The 22992-nt window shown below is 46.3% G+C and overlaps 1 long non-coding RNA gene across 1 annotated transcript in view; it reads right to left on the bottom strand.

Moving 5' to 3' along the window:
• Window positions 1-11165: 11165 nt before the first annotated feature.
• The window catches only part of LOC134731344 (uncharacterized), a 38333-nt gene continuing 26506 nt past the window's right edge, over window positions 11166-22992 (bottom strand). The window contains exon 6 of the long non-coding RNA XR_010113545.1: window positions 11166-11212. This is a non-coding gene — a long non-coding RNA (uncharacterized lncRNA). The remainder of the gene's footprint in view (window positions 11213-22992) is intronic.

Here is a 22992-nt window from a genome sequence, read left to right as displayed (position 1 = left end):
AAAACATTCCCTTGGGAACATGTGATTTTGTTTTAAATGAAAATTGGGGTTGAGCATGGTGGCTCATACCTGTAATACTAGCCCTTTGGGAGATCAAGGTGGGCAGGTCATTTGAGCTCAGGAGTTCAAGGCCAGCCTGGGCAACATGGCAAAATCCCATCTCTACCAAAAATACAAAAAATTAGCCAGGCGTGGTGGCATATGCTGGTAGTCCCAGAGATTGAAGTGGGAGGATGGCTTGAGCCCAGGAGGTGGAGGTTGCAGTGAGCCAAGATCATGCCACTGTACTCCAGCCTGGGTGATAGAGTGAGACCCCATCTCCAAAAATAAATAAATAAATAAAAAGAAAAAGAAAAGAAAGAAAAACGAAAAGCAAATAAATAAAAAAGAAGGGGAAAAAAGAAAAGAAAATCGGAATGGGTTCCCTGTGGGTTCAGCTTCCAAGATGACCCCAAATGGTCCCACACCTTGCTATGCTCACTCTTATGGGACACTCTCCCATTATTGTGGACTAGACTTCATGATACCTTCTGACCAATAAAATATGGCAGAAAGGATGGTTTGCTGCTTCTAAGATTAGGTTATAAAAGGCTTCAGCTTCCCTCGTGGGTCTCCTCTCCCCTGGATCCCTTGCTCTGGGAGAAGCCAGCTGCTTTCTCATGAGCACATTCAGGCGGCCTAACGGAGAGGCCCATGCAGGGAGGAACTGAAGCCTTCGGGCAATAGCCAAGTGCAGGAGCCCTCTCAGAAGCAGATCCTCCGCAGTAGAGACATCCTAGATGGCAGCCCCTGCCCACGGCTTGACTGCAACCTCATGAGAGACTCTGAGTTAGACCCACTCGGCTAACGTGCTCTGGACTTAGCACCTTCAGAAACTCTGAGATAATATAGTTTTGTTGCATGAAGCTGATAAGTTTTGGGGTAACTTGTTACACAGCAATGGATAACTGATACACACTCCAGTCCTCACCTCGCCCAGGTCTGATTTCTGCTCTCCAGCCCCATCCTGCCTCTCTCTCTCTCTCTCTCCACACTCCAGCCATATTGGTCTTTTGGGCTCCTCTCCCTCAAGAACTCCATGCCTAGAATGTTCTGATACCCCCTAACTCCTCAGCAACCCTTACCCTCAGTGAGTCTTACCTGTCCTGCTGATCAGCTCTGATGTTGATTCTCCAAGGAAGGCCCTTCCTGGTTAGGCAGGTTGTCCATTTATACCCTTCACTTAGGGGTTTTCCTTGTCTTCCATTTGAAACACATTGTAATTGCAGTGTAATATATAACTGAGTGATTCCTCATTTACCATGTCTCCCTTATTCCAATGGACCCTCCCTGAGGGCTGGGACTGTCTGTCCTGTTCCCAGCTGTATCCTACGTACCTGGCACAAGGCACAGCCCCTTGTGTGTGATGAATGGATGGAGAGATACACAGATTTCCTCTTAAGAAAGAATGTATGAGTGCAGCTTTGGGGACAGAGCATTTCCTGTAGATCTCCAAAAAATCTTTCCATTTCTGAACAGAAAGTGTGAGTTCTTAATTAAAACAAAAAAATGTGTGTGTGTGTGTGTGTTAAAAAAAAAAAAAACACTGCAGGCAGAGAGGGTGACCCTTCACTCTGGTTGTCCTCAATACAGAGTGACCCCAGAAGCTTTTACAAATTCCTACTCTTGGGCTTCTCCTGTGTTAACTGCATCAGAATCTTGCAGGTAGAAGTGGGCATCAGGGTTTTTACAGGTGAGGGTTGAGAGCCCTGACAGGACATCTAGGTGAGACCCTGAGGGTGGTCACCTGCTTGAGGGAAGCTGCCGGAATTGAGAGTGTTCTCCAAGGGCCAGCAAGGAGGCCCCAGTCTCAGACCTGGGGGTCACATTTGTGATCATGCCCCTGGTAGTGGGCTCTGCTGGAGGGTATTGAGTCCTTGCAAAGGAGAGGGCAGTCAGGGTTTGGAGGAATGGGGGCAGGGGCCCTCCTACCAGTGGGCCTTGGCGGGGAAGGGGGTACCTTTTCAAAAGGACTGGAGAAGTTCTGGTAAGAACCACCCTCAGTCCTGGGCAATCATAGCCCTGCCCTGAGCTCTACACTTTAGGGGACCCTGCTCTGGTCCTCTCCAGGTACGCCTCTCCCAGGAGTCCTTGGGGCTTAGGGGATCTACTTATCAGAGCCTTTGTACCCCTTTCAAGACCACGTGCCAGGTCACGGGATTCTGGAATACCTGTCCCAACGCCCTGAGCCTGCTTCCAGCTCTGTGAGAACCTCCTTCCTGGCTCCACTTGCTCCAAAGAAGACTGTGTGGCAAGTCATGCACCCTAGGCCTGAGGGTGGACAGCAAGATGCTGTCTGCAAGCTGGTGTGGAGGGATTGGGCTGCCCTGTCCATACACATGCTCATGGACCATTTGTGCTAAGAAATGGTGGCAGGGTGGGACAGGGAAGGAAGAGAAGGGAATAGACCAGGGGCCGGGCACCTCCAGTACCCACAGTTACTGAAGGCAGGCCTGGAACATGCCCCTAATCTCTTCTTTCCTATTCAGCTCATCCCTTGAATGCATTAACCTTGTTCTCGAAATCACACTGATTGTCCCTAAGCCTGCTGTGCACCCCCTTCTCTCTGCAGACAGTGAGCCACTCCTGGTTTGCTTCCTGGCCCCCAGCCCAGCCTCCAGGCTCAGTTCTCCTAGGCCAATCATCCCTGGCCTTGCCAGGTGGAGTCCTTCCCCCCGTTCCTTGGTTCCCCCAAGACTGTGGCTTGTCTATTGCCTCTGGTCTGAGGCCAGTCACTCTAACCCACGTATATGGGCATAAAGCTTTGTCCCCTCCATAGATGGCACCTTACTTCTCCTGAGTCCCCAGCCCTGGTCACTGCATCTGGCACAGGAGCACCATTTTATGGACTAGCTCATGAACTGGATTGAATCATTTTGGTAATTCCACGAAGAAGGCTTTGGAGGCCTCCTTTGATACTGACTCCCAAATTCTGGTTTCTTTTAGGAAATACAGCGCTTGTTTTGAAGGGTCCGTGTCTTCAGCTGAAGTGAGGGCTCTGCGGGATATTGATCTACACCAGCATGTCCAGCCTCTGAGCTGTCTTAATGCGTGTTGAGCCACGGTCTAGCTCCCTCGCTTTCCTCACCAACTACATGGCTGGGTGGGCAGCAGGCATGTTGTGCACTTGCGTGTCTGCACTGCCTGCAGCCCAGAAGTGTTCTGGGGAGCTTAGCTGCCTGTGGAGGAGGAGACATTGTGCCCTGTTTGCCTGGGACAAGCTGCATGTATGTCTGCTGTTCCAGCATCATTGTTAATAGGGCCCTTTCCACTTTCAAAAGCATCTCATCCCTCAACAAGATAAACAACAGGTCCTCAAGCAGCAGAATCTTGTGTCTCGCTATCGAGCTCATCAGCCTGAACATTTGCAGTTTTTCTTGAGTTCTGGGAATTCTCAGATTGAGTGTATTTTTAGGAAAGGTTGGCAGAAAGCCGGGTGATTTTCTTGTCCCCATTATACATTCTAATGGGTTCTCTTTAAAATTGAAGGAAGTGGTTTTTAAATATTTAGTCAAATCTACTGGCTCTTAGATTACGTTTTCAAAGAACATTGGTGAAGCAGGCCCAGAGGAGTTGTTCTGTGATTTAATGCTGACCACTGTTTTCCAAGTCACAGGAAACGAGGCATGGACTGACAGAAGAAACTTTTCCAGCAAGTGCTTGTACACCTTTGCTAGTGGCTGGTCCTCTCATCTGCTGCCAGATAAACACACAAATGCTAAGTGAATATGGATTTTTAAAGTTCAAGAAAGTATAACCTAAGTATAATTAATGAGGTGAGAATTCTTGCGTACTTGGAACATGACCGTTTTTGCATTTGGTAAAATTATTCAGAGTTCGTATGATGGAATTTAATATATCAACATGTCATGGAGTTTCAGTATTCAGTTAATATCTTACACCTGCTGAGTCCTCACATGCGCCAGGCGCGAAGTGAGAAATGGACATTGTCTATTTCATCCTTGCAACAACCCCATGAAATAGGTACACTTATGGCTACTCCGTTATAGAGAAGCGGAAACTCGGGTTTCGAATGGTAGAAAACTTGCTCCAGGTCTTATGACTTCCGGGTGCCCTGCCACCCACACTCATTTGAAATCCTCTTTGAAAAGTCTTAAATAGTCTCTATCATTCTAAAAGCTTCTATCATTTGGTTTTTGCCCATAGGCTGATTCCATAACAATCAGAGACAGTTCCTGAAGGCACAATGATTATCGGAATTTTCCTTTTGACTCTGAAAAGGCTTCTTTTGCCGTATTTTTTTTTTTCTTTTAAGGCACAGGCTAGTGCATCTGTGGAAACTGAGGCCACATTATACTACATGTCACACTGCTGGATTGCCTGGGGCCCTCGCCAAGCCAGAGGTTCTGCAGGCTGCCCCTTAGCTAGATCTCCACCCAGACCCCACTTAGGTCGGCACTGTCCATTTCTTAGCTTGCCTCAAGAGGGCGCCTTGGGATTGGTGTCATCTAGCACGTAGTAGGTGCTCAGCGGATGTTGGTTTTAAGCATGAATATGTTAAGTGAAGGAGCAATGACCCTCACTTTCACTAGGACTATGAAAGGGAATCGAGCCAAAACCACTGCATTTGAGCAGATCCCCTTGCTGTGAGTTTCTGAGTGACTGCCAGGAAATGGAATCCCTATGTTCTCTGGCTGATTTATCATAGGAGATAAGCCTGGCTGTGCTAAAGCTTGCCTTTGGGCCCATGACCTCCAAAGGTGGGGAGAGAAACCTTACCTAGCTGTGCTCTGCCCGTGGAGCCAGACCTACACAGGTTGGCTGCTTCTCCACCTTCTCCACCTCTGAGCCTTTCGCTGCTGTGCGAGGGCAGGTGTGCTTCTCACTCTTGCCACCTATTCCCCCTGTACTTACCTTCATTATGGGACTGGGCATGTCATTGTCCCCAGTAGACAGGGTGCCATCAGGCAGGACACACCACTATCCTTAACCCTCAGCACTGTGCTGGGAACACAGTGAGGCTCCAAGAATGATGGATGGGTAGAGAGACCCCCCTGAACGCACCTCAGTGTTGCCTGGTCTGGCCACACTGTCCTGCCCTGGCCATAAGTGACAGTCAGGGGCTGCTCTGCCTGCTTTGCCCCTGCACACTGCCTACTTCCCATTTGTCCCGTTCACACCAAGCAGCCAGACCACGTTTCTGCTGTTCCCATTTCAGGGCCTGGCACCAGGCCACCTGAGCCTGGAAAACCTTCCCTGCCTCCTGGCTGCGCATCCTCCTGGCCGTCGAAGGACACAGAGAGAGATGCTTTTCTCTCTGTGAGATGCTTTTCTTGCTCACGCATGGAGTGTACTTCTGCCAAAAGTTCTCAAGGCCTTTTTGTCCTACTGTGGTTCACAGCCTGAACGCACTTTGCATTGCAATGCTTGGCTTTCCTGGAAAGCTCTCCATTTCTCTCCAGCGTGCATCTCATTGCCTTTTCAGTGCCAGCTTGGACTACAAGGGGTGCGGTCTGCTGGCCCTGGGAGGACTTCTCTGAATCCAGACCAGAGTATGTTGCTTTTTCTCTTTATAATTCTTAAAATAGTTTATGTTTAAAAACAATTATTAATATATATACATGGAAGGAAATTTTAAAATACAGGAAACAAAAGTAACATCTATTACTGCCTTGCACTAACACTAGCATTTTACTATTGGATATGACTAGTTTTAAACAAATGTCTGATTTGAAGCAGAAAATCAAATACCGCATGTTCCTACTTCAAAGTGAGAGCTAAACAATAGGTATACACACCAACATAAAGATGGAAACAATAGTCACTGCAGACTTCAAAAGTGGGGAGAGAGACAGAGGTGGGAGGGCAAGGGTTGAAAAGCTACATACAGGGTACTGTGCTCCCTATTTGGGTGAGGAGTTCAATAGAAGTCCAAACCTCAGCATCACTCAATATATCCATGTAACAAACCTGCACGTGTACCCCAAATCTAAAATTTTAAAAATTTAGTTCTAAAAAGTCATTGCAATGAAAAATAAAATGTTCTATGTATTGATTATTAGAAAAAAACTCTGAATAGCATTACACCAGATTGAATATTTTTTTGCTTAACTGTAGACTCATTTTTAGCATTCCCTCCATTTAAACATTTTAAAAATTTGTAATGATTTTAGGTTTACAAAATGTTGTAAAGACAGTACAGAGAGTTCCCATTACCCTTTACTCAGCTTCTTGTAATGTTAGCATCTTACGAAACACGGCTACATTTGTGAAAATGAAGTTAACACTGGTACAATACTATTAACTAAACTACAGATTTTATTTGGATTTCACCAGCTTGTCCATGAATGTCCTCTACCAATCCTGGATCACATCCAGGACTCCACAGAGCATTCAGTCATCCAGTCTCCTCAGTCCTCTCCACTCTGTGAGTTTATCAGTCTTTTCTTATTCTTCGTGATCACGGCATTTTTATGGAGCACTGATCAGGTTTTCAGTAGGGTATTCCTCAGTTGGGGTTTGTCTGATGTTTTCCTCATGATGGCACTTGTGTTAGGGATTTCGGGGGAGAACGTCACAGGGGTGCCCTTCTTACTGCAGTGTGCGAAGGGGTCTTTCTGCCCTTGTTATTGTGTATATTCACGTAATTTTAATTAACAAAACTTGAACATCTTTACATATCATTATGTGGCCTTTTATCACGGGGATGGAAACTAACCCATCAATTATGACATTGCTCTGACCCAGAAAAAACCTCAGAAACCTTCCCAACACAGCCCTGCAGGCAACCCACTTGAGAAGGCTTGCATGTGGAAGCATTTTTCCAATTCTGTTCTCTTACATCTTTTTTTTTTTTTTGGTGTTTGAGGCATGTCTAACTCTGATGCCCAGGGTGGAGTGCAGTGGCAGGACCATCACTGCAGCCTCAACTCCTCAACTCCTGGGCTCAAGTAATCCTCCTGACTCAGCTTTCTGAGTAGCTGGGACAAGAGGCGTAAGTCACCACACCTGGATATATTTTTTATTTATTACAAAGATAGGGTCTCACTATGTTGCCTAGACTGGTCTTGAACTCCTGGGTTCAAGCAGTCCTCCCACCCTGGCCTCCCAGAGAGTTAGGATCACAGGTGTGAGCCACCACTTCTGACCCTCCTACATCATTTTTAAAGGCTGCAAAATAGTTTATTGAATGGCTGTACCCTAACGTGTTTTACTAATCCCCTATTTTGGTATTCATGGCTTCTTTTCTTCTCCTTTCCTTTCCCTTTTCCATTTTTTAAAGGAAGAATTCCTATACTATTATTGTTAGATCACAATAAATACATATTTTTAAGGCTTTTGAGGTATATTTTCAAATTGGCCCCAGGAAGTTTTCATGGATTTATATCCCTATTAGCAACGAAAATGCTGTTTTTCTAAGATTTTGTCAAAACTATTACAGTGAACAGCGGCAGATAGGAAATTTTGTCTTTCAACAGTTAATTACTTTTTATTTGTTTTGATTTGTACTTCTTCAATTAGTGCAGTTGAACTTTCTTTTTTTGGCTTATTGGCTATTTATACATTCAGTGCTTTTAAAGCCTATGTGTGCCCTTTGTCCATTGGGAGATGTCAGCAATTTTCTCACTGATTTGTAAAAGCCCTTTATAAATCAAAACCATATAGCGTATTTGTTACAAATTTTTCCAATCTAAAGTTTGTCCTAAAATTTTGTTAATAGTGTTTTTAGTATATCAAAGTTTTAAAGTTTTATGTAGTGAGGAGTTAAAATGTTTCCCAAAATAACTAACCAATCATCCCAGCCTCATTTTTTAAACAATGTTCTCTTTCTTCACTGAATTAAATGCCACATTTGTCAGATACTTAGTTCTTCTTTTACTTGGGCTTTTTCCCCCAGTGGTATCTACTTTGTTCCACAGAGTTATGCATCAAATTCACTCTTCTGCTTTCCTGCATCTTTAGCATAGCTTCATGACACTGTTTAATATTATGTAGAATGAGACCCTTCCATTACTCTAGTTTTTAAAAAATTTCTAGCTATTCAAATTATGATTTTACTTTCTGATGAATTTCAGGGTTATTTAGACAAGTTTTTAAAATCTCACAGGAGTATTAAATGTATGTTATATTAATCAGGGGGAAATTGGCTAGCCTAACCATATTCAATCTATCCATTCAGTTACATGGTCTTTTAGTTTATTCACATCTTCTAGGTCCTTTTGAGAATCACTTTGGTTTTTTCTGCATTTTCTATGGCTCAAATTCACTAGTCAAGTTTTAACTGCTGAATTGAAGCAATAACGTGAGGAAGGAAATGGTCCTGCAAAATAGTCTTTTAACTACATCAGTGTGAGCCCCAGATAAGGAGAGAAATGACCCAATGCTCTTGTCAAAGGAAAGGCCATTTGCATCAACAAAAACCATTTAAAAGGGCATTGTGACCAAGTGCGGTGAGCAGGCTTCTGGGAGCCAGACAGGCTAGGGCTCAGTTCCCAGGTCCCCCGTTCACTGGAGCTGGGAATAACTCCTGTGGGCCTCGGCACCACCACTGTGAAATGAAGGTGGCCACTGCAGAATTGAGAGCAGAGCTCATGTATGTGAAGTATCCAGGATAGCACCTGACATACTTACGTGCTCAATAAGTCATTAAATATATGTACATTTCAAATACTGAAAAAGATTAATAAAAATTGATCATACACTAAGCCACAAAGAAATTCTTAATTAATTTCGAAGAAATTATTTTGGCAACATTCTCTGACCACAGTGAGATAATAATAGAAGTTAATGATAAAAGTTTGAACAAACAAAAGATCCAAGTGCTTAGAAGTCTTGGAGAAAATAATACATTGCCTAAATTTTGTTTATAATACATATACCATATCATTCACCCATTTAAAGTGAATCATTTAATGGCTTTTAGAATATTCACAGGCAACCATCACCTCAATCAGTTTTAGAGCATTTTCATCATCCCAGATGAAACGTGGTACCTGTCAGCAGTTAGTCCCTTCCCCGTCCACACCCACCTCCAGCCCTAGGCAGCCATAGATGTACTTTCTGTCTCTGTGAATTTGACTGTTCTGGACATTTCATACAAATGCAATCAGAATTTATGATGCTTAGTGTCTGGCTTCTTTCACTTAGCATGTTTTCAAGCTTTGTCCATGTTGTAGCATATATCAGTCTTTCAGTCATTCGGATTGCTGAATTAACATTCCATTGTTTGGATATGTCACAATGTATTTACCCATTCATGAAACGATGGACATTTTGGTTGTTTCCACTTTTTGGTTTTTTTAATAATGTGCTATGAACATTTGTGGACAAGCTTTTTTGTGGACATATGTTTCAGTCCGGTTAAATTGTAACTCTAGCTGGGTGAGGTGGCTCACACCTGTAATCCCAGCACTTTGGGAGGCCGAGGCAGGTAGATTGTTTGAGCTCGGGAGTTCCAGACCAGCCTGCGCAATAAAGTGAGACTCTGTCTCTCAAAAAAATACAAAAATTAGCTGGACGTGGTGGCACCTATAGTCCTAGCTACTCTAGAAATAGCTACTCTAGAAAATATTTGCAAATTACATATCCGGTAAGGTGTATCTGATAAAGCTTTTTCTTTCCATTGCAAGGGTAATGGTGAGGTGGGAGGCTGAGGTGGGAAGATTGCTTGAGTGTGGGAGGCAGAGGTTGCAGTGAGCTGAGATCATGCCACTGCGCTCCAGCCTAGGTGACAGCCAGGCCCTGTGCCCCCCCAAAAAAAAAATTGTAACTCTATGCTTAACCTTTTCCATTAGCAGTTTCTACTAGCAAAATAAATCTTTTCCACCACCACCAAAGATTTTTCCACATCTTTGCCAACATTTGTTCTTGCTCTCTTTTTAAATTTTAGCCACTCTGTTAGGTGTGACGTGGTATCTCATTGTGGTTTTGATTTTCGTGTCCCTGATGGCAAATGGTGTTGAGCATAGTTTCGTGTGCTTATTGGCTGTGTGTTTATCTACCTTGGGGAAATGTCGATTCAGACCCTTTGCTAACTGTTTTAATTGGGTCATTTTTTAAATAAAATTATTAAGTTGTAAGCGTTTATCAGATATGCCTTATCAGAAATGTAATTTGCAAATATTTTCTCCCATTTTATGGGTTGTCTTTTTATTTTCTTATGGTGTCCTCTGAAGGACACATACACATGTGCTCTCTCTCTCACAAAACTTTTGGACCAAAGAGGGAAGTAAAACTGTGATTTATTAAGCAGCCCCTTGAGGGGTAAAACAGCACAGTTTTGATCACTTTGTATGTTGGTGCCAACCTGGGGTGCCCCAGGTAGGTGATCCCTGGGGTGTCTGCTTCAGGGCTGCTGCGAGGGTGCAGGGCAGGGCTCCTCCAGCTGGGAAACCATGGAATAGCTGGCAGCTGCTTTGTACGTCTTGAGACACAAAAGAGAGAAAGCTCAAAATCAAGAGCAGACACTGGGTTTGCACTGAAAAGAAATATATCATTTCCTTGAAGAGAAAAATAAAAGATATGAAAAATGGAAGCAAGGAAAGAAGAGATATGAAGGGAAGAGAGATTAGAACACCAACTGTTGTAGATCATTTCATGTCCCAATTATCCCCCAAGTTCTTCCACCTTCTGGGATCACCAGCTGTTTTAACACCCAAAATAACTCTCACTCTTTTCCCATGTAAATGTGTTAAGTCCAGGGCTGTCCCTACTCTGTCTGAGGAGTTCTGGAGCAGAAGGGAAATTGGGGACTCTCTCCCTGAAACCTGTCCCCAGCCCCTCCATGACCATCTTTGGGCACATTCTTGTCCCCTCTCCATGTTTCTGTAGCCCCTGGCTTGCTCCAGAACATTCCTCCAGCCCTCCCTCGAGTGTGCTCTCCAGGCAGTCATACCGCAGGCATTACTGAAGGTTTGGAGGTGTTGGAGGGGGGTTCAGGAACTTGAGTATTTGACATTGCGTCCTTGAGCTCACCTCCCATCCACAGCACGGAGGGTCTCCCGCCACTTCTCCTTCGACCCAGGCCAGCTGCCTCGGTGCTGCCCCCTATTCCTCCCAAGACCTTATTCCCTGCCCACCGAAACCCCAGCTTCCCCAGTCCCCAGGCCACCTACTCACCCCCTCTGCAGCACAGCTCCTCAGAAAATGGACATTGTCTTCCTTTGCCCCAGCCTCCTCATTCAAACTGTGTCCTGGGCCTCAACTTCCACAACTGAAAAGACAGCTAATATCTTTTTATCAAGCAAAGACCTATCCGGAAGTTGCCATCTTTGGCAACACACACACACACACACACACCCCGGCCAAACCTTCAAAGTTATTTCTTTAACTGTTTAAAGTGGTGTCGAAGATAGTTTTGGTCAGAGCCTCAGGCCAGAGCGCCTGGGCTTTCTCCTCTGAACAAGTTTCTGTCAGTAAAAGTGAAAGAAGAAAGTGTCTGAAATCCCAGCTACTCCAGAGGCTGAGGCAGAAGAATCGCTTGAACCCGGGAGGCAGAGGTTGCAGTGAGCCGAGATCGTGCCACTGCACTCCAGCCTGGGCGACAGAGCAAGACTCTGTCTCAAAAAAACAAACAAACAAAAAAAGAAAGTGAATTGGCCACCTTTTCAGAGCAACCCCGTGGGCCAGGGATTTTTCTTTCCATTGCAAGGGAAATGATGAATTTGGCGGGCGGGGTTGGAGGCGGTGGTCCAGATATGTGATGAATGCCTCGAAAAGAAGTGAACATTGCCTGATTCTTCCTTCTGGGGTGCTGTCTGTAAGAGTTTCCAAGGCCGTTGGTAGCTGCAGAACCCCTTTTGAAATAAAATCTTATACAAGCCCCAGTATACAAAGACAGGTAAAAAGGGAGCTAGATTGGTTTGGGGGACTTTGAGAAACCTTAGCTGATGGATTTTATAATGTTGTTAAAATGCCCAATGAAGAGAGAAAGGTATGTGAAGTCATCTTCCAAAGCCCATGGTGAAATGTGAGACAAAGTATCCACTCTAAAAAAACAGCAATCAGGCTGGGTGCAGCATTTCTGTTGGGAGACATTCCTGGAGGCCAAGGCGAGGTGATCACTTGAAGCCAGGAGTTCAAGCCCAGCCTAGCCAACATGGTGAAACCCTGCAAATACAAAAATTAGCCAGGCACAGTGGTGCACGCCTGTAGTCCCAGCTACTCAGGAGGCTGAGGCAGGAGAATGGCTTGGACCCATGAGGTGGAGGTTGCAGTGAGTGGAGATTATGCCACTGCACTCCAGCCGGGGTGACAGAGCAAGACTCTGTCTCAAAAAAAAAAAAAAAATAGTAATCAGATGGCACTGACTTCTTTTATTGATTTTCCAGAAAGCTCTCTCTTCAAAGCCTACACATTTTCATCTTTGGGTTCAGTTTTCTTGAGGGTGAAACTAGTGCCTAATTAAGTCTTATTTTTGTGTCTGATTATCTTTAACACCCTTGAAAAGTGTTTGCCAGTTTCCTAGAAAAAATTGATGACTTGCTCCTCCGCTGGTTCTGCTGACTTGCTGTTTTGGAAGAGATGTTTTTCTTGTTTTTCTTTTCACTGGTGTCAAGGGAGATGGAAACAGTGAGGGCTTTAACCTCTTCTCCTCTTTGCCAGGCTAGGAAGACCCAGTTGAGGTAGCGGACACTAGAGCAGCCTGGAAGGGAGTACCTGCCTACGAAGCCCCTAGGAGCATGAGGTGTTTCCTCCCACAGCTTCCTGTCCTGCCCGGGGCTAAGAGGACAAGACTGGCAGAAGGACAACCAGCAATGCTGAGGGACCGTGGCTCAAGGCACTGATGTCATTGTCTTGGGTTGCAGGTAAGTGAAACCTACCTCAAATGAGCTTCAGCCACAATGGGCCTTTATTGGAAAGCCGTCTTAGAGAGACCCAGGGATACAGGCTTGATTGCCCCCTGTCTCATTTCTCTGTTCTTCTCGTTCTCCCACTCTACAGACAGACTCAGGGCTTTTTGTCCTACATGAGGACAAACCCAGCTGCTTCATAGCCTCTAGGTTTACGTATCTGCTCAAGCTAACCAGCCCGACCTGAGACCAATGCATTAGTCACAATTCCAAGCTCCAAGGAGAATGAATTTGATTGCCTTCATCAGGTTACCTACTGGTGGGGAGGTCATTGTCATGTAATAGAAAGGCGGCTCCCAGAAGATTATTGAGGGCTGAAAATACACCCTTAAAGTTATCTAATATCAGATTGAGCATGTCCCTCCAAAATTCTGTGTCTTCATACAGTAGCCCCCTCTGTTGTGACAGTGGTGTGGCTGTGATGATGGGAGTGGCTCAGACAACAAGAAAAGGTTTTAAGTATTTCCCCAGCCACCAGCATTAGACAGTCGGCTCAACCCACCAGTTGAAATATCTGGTATGTGTCAGACACCGTCCAAGGCTCTGAAGAGATGGGTGTAACCCAGATACATTTTGGGGCCCCATGTGGCTTAGTTTAGGTATGGTGACACATTTAAAAACATACAGTCCCAAAATAATTAAACTTAACTAAAACTAAATTATAATTTTTCTTTTGCGTAATTTTTCTTTTTTGAAGCAGGCTCACTCTGTCACCTAGGCTGGAGTGCAGTAGAGCAATTGCGGCTCACTGCAGCCTCAACTTCCTGGGCTCAAGCAATCCTCCCACCTCAGCCTCATGAGTAGCTTGGACTACAGGTATGTGGCACCTAATTGTTACATTTTTTTGTAGAGACGGGGTCTTATTATGTTGCCCAGGCTGGTCTCCAATTACTGGCCTCAAGTGATCCTCCTGCTTCAGCTTCCCAAAGTGCTGGGACTACAGGCAAGAGCCACCATGCCCAGCCGTCTTGCATCTTTTAAAGACTATTAATGGGGAACAAATTCAGAACCCCTCGAACCTTTCCAACTTCTCTTTTGTCTCTTTTCAGCAGATAGCAGATGCCCCAGAACATCCTACTTGTCCAATTCCCTCCAAACACTTCCCGATGCCCGGCCTGCTTGGCTTCCCTACCATCCTCCTCCTCTGCTTTTCCTAGGGTCTGTCATCTTTCCACCTGTAGCTTAACTTAGCCTCTCTGGCTGTATCTTATTCTCTTTCCTCCTGCAGTTCAGGTTCTCTTTCCCTCTACCCAGGTTTCCACAGACATTTTCTATCTTGCCCAGTACAAGATAGTATCTTTCCTACTCCTTTTTAGAGGGTAGGAAAGAGGGAAAATCTGAGTAGACAAAGGGAAAATTATGTTGAGCTGGTTGGGGGTAGGAGGAGGGAGAGAAAACTCATATGTGGACAAATCACGTGTCCCTCATACAGAGATGAACGAGGCCAAGTACTGGCCCACAATGCGCTCCCTGTTTAGTAAAGGAGCCTGACACAAACACAGATCAAAGGCCAGCACACCTCTCCTTGGGGTAGGGGTGTGCATCAGAGAAAGCCACACACCTGTTTGAAGGGTGCATCAAACAGGGTAGGAGTGTTGAGACCAGCAAGAGTGCATCGCATGGCTAAAGGACGATGACTGTTTCTGACTTACAGATGAGGAAAACGAGCTCAAAGGTGATCTACAGCTTCCCGCATTATGGTCCCCCAAGTCATAAGTGGTATCAGTAGGACTAGAGCCCTTCTTTGTCTGACTTTAAGATCAAACTTTTTTTTTTGAGATGGAGTTTCGCTCTTGTCCAGGCTGGAGTGCAGTGGCACAATCTCGGCTCACTGCATCCACCTCCCCAGTTCAAGTGATTCTCATGCCTCAGTCTCCTGAGTAGTTGGGACTACAGGCATGCGCTACCATGCCTGGCTAATTTTTTTTTGTATTTTTAGTAGAGACAGAGTTTCACCATGTTGGCCAGGCTGGTCTTGAACTCCTGACCTCAGGTGTTCCACCCGCCTTGCCCTCCCAAAGTGCTGGGATTACAGGTGTAAGCCACCACGCCCAGCTGAGAACCAAACTTTTAATCACTGCACCATACCACTGTCCTCACTGAGACCTCCCTTTCTCCAAATTTTACCACTTGTTTGGATGTTGGGTCTCAGACCACAGAACCCACTAAACTTCTCAATGGTGTGTGGTGAAAAATGATTGGACAGTTGGGCACAGTGGCTCACCCCTGTAATTCCAGCTACTGGGGAGGCCAAGGTGGGAGGATCACTGAGCCCGAGGGTTCAAGGCTGCAGAGTGAGCTATGATGTGCAGCTGCATTACAGCTTGGGCAACAGAGCAAGACCCTGTCTTCAAAAAAAGAAAGAGAAAAATGACTGGACTCCTCATCCCATTATAATGTTATTTTCCATCTCACAAATACAGAAGTGACAAAATAAGCAGAGAAATTATCTTTCTTTTCCAAGGAACTAAACTAGGATTTGAAAGAAATTTATGGTGTCTTGCAAAGGAAGCCCTGCTCTCTCCTCACAGGCGATGGTCGGCCCCGTTGCCCAGGTGCTGTTCTGCCCACTGTTTGGAGACTTTCCACCCTTGTGACTGCCTGGGGAGAGCCCTTCTCTGAGCTGAGCTGCTGAACATTCTGGAAGACGTGTGCTCTGATGAGTGGAGAAAGTGGAGTAGGGCAAATTGCATTCTAGGTGGAGCTGTCAAAAGGCATCCATCCATTCATATGTTTATTCATGGTCCCTTTGGGTTCTCAGATTTTTTCAGATCAGCTGCTTGGCAGCTTGCACTTTGATGTTGCAGTGGAGGCTCTGTTCAGGCTTCTGCCCCACAAATAAAATCAGAGCTTCATTCTCTGCCAATGCATTGACTGGGACATTATCCAGGTCCCTGGGGCAGGAATGTTATTAGACACTCAATAAATATTTGTTGAATCTTGAATGAATTTACCTCCTGAAACCTGCTCAGAGACAGTGAATGGACAGAGGGACATGAAAAACACAATGCCCTTCTCTTCTCTCAGGAGATTGATTGGGCTATTATGTTAGAAATAGACATGCAAATTAGCATATGCTCAGCACTGAATGGAAATTCATCCCTTAACCTAAATAACATTTAACAAACTCCATAACTCTTCTTGCTATCCTTGGATTAGGTTTCTGGGATTTTAAAATAATACACCTATAAAATTGAAAGCCAGAAAAACTCCAAAGTAATCTAAGATCCATCTAAACAAGGAAAAGATACAGCCTTGACCCTCAAGCGCTGTGAGTGAGGATCACAAAGCCAGGCTGGAGATGAGAAATGTGAAACATTCCCATAGAGACTGTCACAAAGTCCCATGGCAGTTCAGAGGAATGAGATCACTTTGGCCAGTGGTAGTAAGTGAAGCATTTGTGAAAAGGGTGGGCATTCATTCATTCTTTTTCTTTCTAGAAATATTTCTGGCCTGGTGTGGTGGTGCACACCTGTAGTCTCAGCTACTCAGGAGGCTGAGGCAGGAGGATCGCTTGAGCCCAGGAGGTCAAGGCTGCAGTGGGCTGTGATTGTGCCACTGCACTCCAGCCTGGGCCACAGAGTAAGACCCTGTTGAAAAATGGAAGGAAGGAAGGAAGGAAGGAAGGAAGGAAGGAAGGAAGGAAGGAAAAAAGAAGAAAGAGAAAGAAAGAAGGAAGGAAAAGAAAGAGAGGAACAGAAGGAAGGAAGGAATGAGGAAGGAAAAAAGAAGAGAAAGAAGGAAGGAAAAGAAAGAGAGGAACGGAAGGAAGGAAGGAAGGAAGGAAGGAAGGAAGGAAGGAAGGAAGGAAGGAAGGAAGGAAAAGAAAGATTTCTGGGCACCACCAGAGCTAGGCATTGCACATAGTGGGAAGAGTAATATACAGTTCTTGCCTCTAGGGAGCCCACAGTATTGGAAGGGCAAGGAAGTTGGCCAGCACCTGTGGTACTAGTTGATGCTGTTGTGTGTAACATACAGTGGGCACATAGTGAGGGTATAAGGGAAGCTGATTGAGTTAGCTAGACTATAGGGGAGGCTTCCTGGAGGAAGTGTCTCTGGAAATCAGTCTTGAAGAATGAGGCAAAGACAGTGAAGGATAATTCCAGGCAGAAAGAACAGCATCAAGGGGCATGAACTTCGGGGAGCAGAAACGTTTGACTTTGCTGCGGTGAAAGTTTCCGACGGGGAAGAGCTCTGAGTTGGGACAAAGAGCAGGGAGTGTAGGTCACAAGGGCTTTGTAGGCTTTGCTGGAGGATCCACTTCAGACAGAGGTAAGGGCAAGGGGTCCTGTGAAGACACCTGATGTGAGGGGAAGCCTGAAGCACTACTTGGTTTGGGAGAGGAAAGAAATGAGATAGACAAAGAGACCTGTGGGTATTCTGGGTGTCGGCAAGAGGCTGAGGGAGGAATTTCCCATGTGTCTGTGGCACATACATAGGCTGTGGCAGCTGGAAGTGGTAGTGACTAATGCTGGATGCCAAGGGCTGTGAAGAGCTGAGATGTTCCCTCCTTGTAAGCTAATGAGTTGGCCTGCCTCAGTGCATGGGGCTGCCAGATGAGAGACTCCTGGGTCAGGGCCTAATGATGGCCTTACTCACAGCAAGAGCAGAAGCCAGAGTGTCAGCATGTTTGCCTCAGCTCCCTGAGCTCCAAGGCCATCAGTGGTGATGCAGGCAGGTCTAGATGGGTGCCCACCACCCCGCCACAGTGGGCTACACCTAGAAGAGGACACAGGGCCAGGGGAACCCACTGCCCACAGCAGCCTGCTCATTGTCTGGGGAAGGGACACTGTCTCATCTCCCAAAGGTGCTTGCTCCAACACAACCTTGAGAAATGGCCAGATAAAGAGAGATCAGAGCTTGACAAGCTGCATGGGAGGGGGAGAGACCATGGGAGAAGCGTCTCCTAACATTAGGAAGAAAGTCGTCTTAGTCAGCTTGGGCTCTGTCACAAATTCCCGTAGACTGGGTGGCTTAAACAACAATTTAATTGTCACAGTTTTGGAAGCTGGACAATTGAAGATGAGGATGCAATTCTAAAACTTTCTATATCCTGGCCGGGCGCAGTGGTTCGCACCTGTAATCCCAGCACTTTGGGAGGCCGAGGCAGGTGAATCGCTTGAAGCTAGGAGTTTGAGACCAGCCTGGCCAACATAGTAAAACCCTGTCTCTACCAAAAATACAAAAATTAGCCAGGCTCGTGGTGAATGCCTGTAATCCCAGCTACTCGGGAGGCTGAGGCACAAGAATCGCTTGAACCCAAGAGGCAGAGGTTGCAGTGAGCCGAGATGGTACCACTGCACTCCAGCCTGGGTGCCAGGGCAAGACTCTGTCTCAACAAGAACAAAACAAGCCTTCTATGTCTAGTTTCCATGTGGCTGTTCCCGCCAAGTTCTGCCTCTGCCTACCCTCCTTGGGGTAAACCTCCACCCAGACAGTATGCTGGGCCAGGGCACCCACCCTCCGGGAGCTAGGAGTGTGGGCTCAGGGCGCTCAGGGCTGCCCTCCCCTGCAGAATCGTCATCAGCCCAGCAGGAATTGGCTCACCCAGGCACACCCACCACCTTCTCCAAAACCCAGAGCTGATGACTGACTGGCACAGGGTACAAAAGCCTGGCCCCTTTGTCTTCCGGTAAAGCTGACACGGTGCTGCGGTTCCTGCTCTGGAGCTCTGTAGGAAGGCTGAAGCTCGGCTCCAGCTGAGACTGCATCCCCTGCCTTCTCCTTCCTCCCTCACTCCCCTGGGCTTGAGAGGATCCCTTCAATAAATCAAATGCACTGAATGCCTGCCTTGGGCTCCTAGGAGTTTCTTGGGACTTGGCCCAGAGTTGACAGTCGCTGAGTTCTTGATCCAGGCTTCCCCGCAGACACTGTCCGTGTGTCTTGGGCTCCATGCTTTTGCTCTGGACCCAGGCCCCCAGATTCCTAGGATGGGAGTAGGACCAGGTTCCTGTTAGAATGAGACAGTTTAGGCAACGCTCAAATCGTGAAGCCCCCTAAGCCCTCACCTGACTCCCCCAGGCAGGTGTTTGTAGCTCGCTGTCACCTGTCCTATCCTGTGAAGTGACTGCTCTGGGATTGACGTACTGCTCCTCTCTCTCATTTGGCCTTGAGTGCCTGAGAGGCAAAACTGCAGCAGAGTGGCTCCTGTATCCTCAGCACTCAACATGGACCCTGTTTTCGTGTTCAAGAAACATTTGAGGAGCTGCACTTACTTGGAAGGAGAAAAAGTTACACCCATGACCTCCAGGTAAAGCAGACAGCAAATGGTGTTAAGTGAAGGGCCCTGCAGCAGCCACAGACACAGGTCTGGGGAGATAGAGGATCCCAGACAGAAGAGCTGCCACTTACTGGGCACCGCCATGTGCCAAACCCAACACTGTGTGCACTCCGGAGACTCACTGAATCCCTAAATCCTTCCGTAGTACGGATTATTATCTCCATTTTACTAATGAGGCCATTAAAGCTCAGAAGATTAAGTAACATGACCAGTATAAAGTACAAGAAAATGACAGATTCAGATTTTTTTTTTTTTTGGACAGGGTCTCTCTCTCTCTCTCTCCCAGGCTGCAGTGCAGTGATCCAATCACAGCTCCCTGCAGCCTCGACCTCTAGGTTCAAGCAATCCACCCCCACTCAGCCTCCCACATAGCTGGGACCATAGGTGTGCACCACCATGCCCAGCTCCTTTTCTTTTTTTTTCTTTGGTAGAGACGGGGGTCTCACTATGTTGCCTGGCTGATCTTGAACTCCTGGACTCAAGCAATCCTCCCACCTCGGCCTCCCAAAGTGCTGGGATTACAGGCATGAGCCACTGCAGATTCAGATTTTGAGTACTCGTCTGGCTGATTTCAAAGCCCGTCCTCTTTCCACAATCAGGTCTTAAGTCACATCCTGAAGAGTTTGTCAGGAATCCGATCCCTACTGGACAGGCTGGGAAGGCCTGGGCTGCTAGTGGTGTTGCAGATGGACTCCCAGGCAGCTGATGGAGGTGGGGAATGAAGAGCATGAGAGGTAACAAAAGCAGGCATGGCAGTGCTACCTAGCAGAGCCATGTGACAGAGGCGGGGATGCTGCAGTGGGTTGTCCAGCAAACAGAGATGCCAGGCCTGAGGCTTGATTCTCTCAGACCTTCTGCCTCTGGCAGCAAGACTGCTGGACCTGGAGCTGTGTGACCTTCACCAGGTTCCATTTCTCATCAATGGGGGAGCAGGGTGACTGCACTCAAGGACTGTCAAGGTTTTCTTCAGCTCTGAAAGTCCCCAGTTCTCAACCAGTGAAAGGTCTGACGTTTCCCATCCCTCTTTGCAAATCCTGGGCTGACGACCAGGGATCCAAGTCCCTCAGCCCAGCCAAGGCGACAGAAAGCCTGACTTTCCCAGCCCTGAAAAGAGTTGACGGGCTGTTCTCTGGGCTCCCCTCGGCAGCAGCATTGACAAGGGCTGGGAGAGGGAGACTGGCACAGGAGCCTTCTCAAGTTGCTCCACAAAGGGCCTCTTTTTCCCAGGCACAGTGACAAATACTGCTGCTCCCTCTGGCTATAAAGGCCGGGGGTGTGGACAAGGTTCCCATGTCTGAACTCTTAAGAAAGTTGCAAGCAAAGAAAAAAATGTGTACGGGCTTTGGCTGTGCTTTTTGACTTGATGCCAGATAGCCGGTGGGTTCAAAATTACATCACTATTGACTATCTGAGTTGTTTCTCTGTTTGACCTTCTTGGAAGAATGGTTACCTTGGCAACAGATGGTTATCAGTTCCTCAACAATTTGTGCCAAGGAACAGTTTCCTGCATGCTGAAAACCAGTGGCTTAAAAGCTGTATGTGGCCAACCTCACCCTCCCGGGTCTCTGAGCGGATTGTGCAGTAGGGACAGCCCTTGACTTACAATGTTTCCACAGATGAGTTTTCAACTTTATGGTGGTGCAAAAGCAGTACATGCTCAGTAGAAATTGTACTTCGAGTATCCATACAATCATTCTGTTTTCACTTTCGGTACAGTGTTGAAGTCACATAAGCTATTCAATATTTTATTATAGGCCAAGGGCAGTGGCTCACACCTATAATCCCAGCACTTCAGAAGGCCGAGGCAGGTAGATCACTTGAGGTCAGGAGTTTGAGACCAGCCTGGCCAATATAGTGAAACTTCATCTCTATTAAAAATACAAAAATTAGCTGGACGTGGTGGCACATGCCTGTAATCCCAGCTACTCAGGAGGCTGAAGGAGGAGAATTGCTTGAACTCAGGAGGCGGAGGTTGAAGTGAGCTGAGATTGCACCATTGCACTCCAGCCTGGGCAACAGAGCGAGACTCCATCTAAAAAAAAAAAGAAAAAAGAAAAAAAATTACTTTATTATAAAAAGGGCTTTGTGTTAGATAATTTTGCCCAACTGAAGGCAAATGTTTTCTGAGAACGTTGAAGGTAAACTAGGCTAAGCCATGATGTTCGGTAGGTTAGATGGATTAAATGCATTTTCGACTCATCATTTTTATAACTCATGGTGCATTTATTGGGATGTAACCCCATCATAAACTGAGGAGTATTTGTATTTAGAAATAGAGCTGAGTTTGACAGCCAACTTTGTCTCTTAGGCAGCGGGTGCCAGGCCAGTGGTGCTGGGATTTCCAGTGTCCCCTGCCTCCAGCAGTGGACCCGGCTGAGCCTCTGGGATGCTCTGCCCCTGGCACCAAGGGCTGCTTGGTGCCACAGGAGACTCTGATAGGAGACATCCAGTGCTGCTGAAGTGTCAGAGGCTGGGGTGTCAGAGGCGTTTGAACCAGAACAACTCCATCTTGAATAAGGACTAGGTAAAATCGGGCTAAGACCTACTGGGCTGCATTCCCAGACAGTTAAGGGATTCTAAGTCACAGGATGAGATAGGAGGTCGGCACAAGGTCCAGGTTATAAAGACCTTGCTGATAAAACAGGTTGCAGTAAAGAAGCTGGCTAAAACCCACCAAAACCAAGATGGCAATGAGAGTGACCTCTGGTTGTCCTCGCTGCTACACTCCCACCAGCGCCATGACAGTTTACAAATGCCATGGCAATGTCAGGAAGTTACCCTATATGGTCTAAAAAGGGGAGACATGAATAATCCACCCCTTGTTTAGCATATCATCAAGAAATAACCATAAAAATTGGCAACCAGTAGCCCTTAGGGCTGCTCTGTCTATAGAGTAGCCATTCTTTTATTCCTTTACTTACGTCATAAACTTGCTTTCACTTTATGGACTTGCCTAAAATTCTTTCTTGTGCGAGATCCAAGAACCCTCTCTTGGCTGGGTGCGGTGGCTCACACATGTAATCCCAGCACTCTGGGAGGCCAAGGTGGGCGGATCATGAGGTCAGGAGATCGAGACCATCCTGGCTAACACAGTGATACCCTGTCTCTACTAAAAAATACAAAAAATTAGCCCGGCGTGGTGGTGGGTGCCTGTAGTCCCAGCTACTCAGGAGGCTGAGGCAGGAGAATGGCGTGAACCCGGGAGGCGGAGCTTGCAGTGAGCTGAGATAATGCCACTGCCTTCTAGCACTCCAGCCTGGGCGACAGAGCGAGACTCCGTCCCAAAAAAAAAACAAAAAAAAACAAAAAAAAAAAACAAAAAAAAAACCCTCTCTTGGGTCTGGATCGGGACTCCTTTCCGGTGACAGGGATATTCCTTCCGACATGTCCGCTCTCCCCTGCTTCCTGCTGCGCCACCTCCTGACTCAGTGGATGCTGCACACTGTCCTCTGTGCTTCTTTCACCAAATGGAGATCCACTCATCCCAGCATTATTTCTTAAAAATTCCATCTTTACCTCAGTCATTTGAGAGATAATCCATCCTTTTTTGAGGAATAAAACAACAGTACTATTAACTGCTAACATTCTTTCCAGCATTTATTGTGCTGAGTGAATTAAAAGCATTGTCTCATTAAATCTTCACAATTCAATTAGGCAGTTCATATTAGTAACCCCATTTTACAGATGAATAAGCTGAGCCTGGACAAGGTAAGTAACAAACCCAATGTGACAGATCTAATGAGATTAAAATACAGAGCTGTCTAACACTTTAGAGATAACAACCTATCCTAGGAGATAAGCTGGTCTAATCTTAACTTCAATGTGTCTGTATTAAAACTCTTTATTGGCTATGTTGAACTC

The sequence above is a fragment of the Symphalangus syndactylus genome, chromosome 9 (assembly GCF_028878055.3).
Source record: "Symphalangus syndactylus isolate Jambi chromosome 9, NHGRI_mSymSyn1-v2.1_pri, whole genome shotgun sequence".
Taxonomy (NCBI): Eukaryota; Metazoa; Chordata; class Mammalia; order Primates; family Hylobatidae; genus Symphalangus; species Symphalangus syndactylus.
Note: the sequence above shows the minus strand (reverse complement) of the source record. Positions and strands in the feature narration are given on the sequence as shown.